This window comes from Belonocnema kinseyi, chromosome 6, assembly GCF_010883055.1.
Source record: "Belonocnema kinseyi isolate 2016_QV_RU_SX_M_011 chromosome 6, B_treatae_v1, whole genome shotgun sequence".
Classification (NCBI taxonomy): Eukaryota; Metazoa; Arthropoda; class Insecta; order Hymenoptera; family Cynipidae; genus Belonocnema; species Belonocnema kinseyi.
The window spans coordinates 8534567-8536627 of NC_046662.1; the positions used below are offsets into that span (position 1 = coordinate 8534567).

Genomic DNA, 2061 nt, shown 5'->3' on the forward strand with positions numbered 1-2061 from the left:
CTTCAACCAAAACATATGAATCTCAAAAGAAAATGCTATAGTTAATATTTCATCCAAAAAAATTAAAATTTTTAATTAAAAAAAGTTGAATTAAACCAAAAATATGAATTTTCAATAAAATAGTTGAATCCTCAAGCAAAATAAATTAATTTTTACCCAAACGATTGTAATTTTTAAGCAAAAAAGATGCAATTTCCACCAAAATAGATGCATTTTCAACTCAAAAAGATGAATTTTGTACGAAATAGTTGAATTTTCTACCAAAAAGAAATAATTTTAGATACATTTTTTGAGTTTTCAATAAAAAAATGATTTATCAACCAAAAAAATACAGTTACAACCGAGAAGATAAATTTTATACTAAAAAAAAATAATTTTTAACAAAATACATGCATTTTTAACCAAATATTTGAATTTCTAAAGAATTTTTTAACCTAATAGTTCAATTTTCAACTAAAAAAGATGAATTTTCAAATAAATATTTGGACTTTTAAGCAAATAGTTGAATTTTGAACAACAAAAAAAGGAATTTTTGATAAAAAATTTAAATTTTCAACCAAGTAGTTGAATTTTCGAAGAAAAAATATTAATTTTTGACCAAATCGGTGGGGTTTTAACTAATAAGGATTCATTTTAAACCGTACATTGAATAGTGATGTTTTGAGATCAAAAACTAATTTTTAACCCCAAAAAAAAGAAAAAATTTTCAACACAATAGTTGAATTTCGAACCAAGAAATATAAATAATTAATATTTAATCAAAAAGTTGCATTCTGAACCAAAAAACATGAATTTTCAACCAAAAAGATGAATTAGCAACCAATGTTTATAATTTTTTAATAAAAAAGACGAATTTTTTAAGAAGAGAGTTGAATTTTCAACTCAAAAAAGTGAATTTGAATCTTATAAATGGTATATTATTAACCAGACATTGAATAGTGAGATTTTTAAATTAAGAAATAATAATTTCCAACCAAAAAAGATTGAGTCTCTAGGAAAAATGTAGTATTTGATATTTAATCCAAAACAGATAAAAAAAATTAATAAAAGGAGTCGAATCTTAAACAAAAATAAATTAATTTTTTAACAAAACAGTTCCTCAACCAGAACTAATTAATTTTCAACTAAACAGTTGTATTTGGAACCAACAGAGATGAATTTTCAACCAAATAATGACATTTTTAGATAAAAAATTAATTTTCACCTAAAAAAAAACGAATTTTTAACATAAAATAGGTGAATTTAGAACCAATAAATATGAATTCTCTACGAAAAATGTAATAGTTGATATTTTAATCCAGAAATATATTAATTTTAAATAAAAATTAATAAAATTTTCGACCAAATAGTTTATTTTTCAACTTTTGAATGCCACATTTTTAAACAAAAGTTAAATAGTTACATTTTTAGATAAAAAAATTAATTTTCACCTAAAAAAACGAATTTGTAAGAAAATAGTCAAATTTTTAATTTTTAAGCGGTATATTTTCAACTAGGCATTTTATAGTTAAATTTATGGATAAAAAAGTTAATTTTCAACAAAAAACCGGATTTTTAAATAAAATTATCGCATTTTCTGTTTATAAATACTATAATTTTAATCAAACATTCAATGGTTAAATTTTTATATAAAAAAAATGAATTTTCAAAAAAAAAAGTTAAATTTTGACGCAAGAACGAATAATTTTCAACTAAATAGTTAAACTTTCAACTAATGAAGGTCACATTTTGAAACAAAAATTAAATAGTGACATTCTTAGATAAAAAAAATTAATCTTAACCTAAAAAAAACGAATTTTTAACGTAAAATAGGTGAATTTAGAACCAATAAATATGAATTCTCTACGAAAAATAAAATAGTTGATATTTCAATCTAAAAATATTTTTATTTTAAATAAAAAGCAATTGAATCCTTAAAAACTAAATTCATTTTCGACCACAGTAGTATTTTGAACCAACAAAGATGAATTTTCAACCAAATAATCGAATTTTCAACATATGAAGGCCACGTTTTCAAACAATGATTGAATAGTTAAAGTTTTAAATAGAAAAATTAATTTT

At 20.8% G+C, this 2061-nt stretch overlaps 2 protein-coding genes across 2 annotated transcripts in view; one reads left to right on the forward strand and one right to left on the reverse strand.

The window, feature by feature from the left end:
- The window catches only part of LOC117174193 (pigment-dispersing hormone peptides), a 97289-nt gene that overhangs the window by 92860 nt on the left and 2368 nt on the right, over nucleotides 1-2061 (reverse strand). The gene's annotated exons all lie outside the window — the stretch shown is intronic.
- The window catches only part of LOC117174191 (solute carrier family 2, facilitated glucose transporter member 1-like), a 39659-nt gene that overhangs the window by 748 nt on the left and 36850 nt on the right, over nucleotides 1-2061 (forward strand). The gene's annotated exons all lie outside the window — the stretch shown is intronic.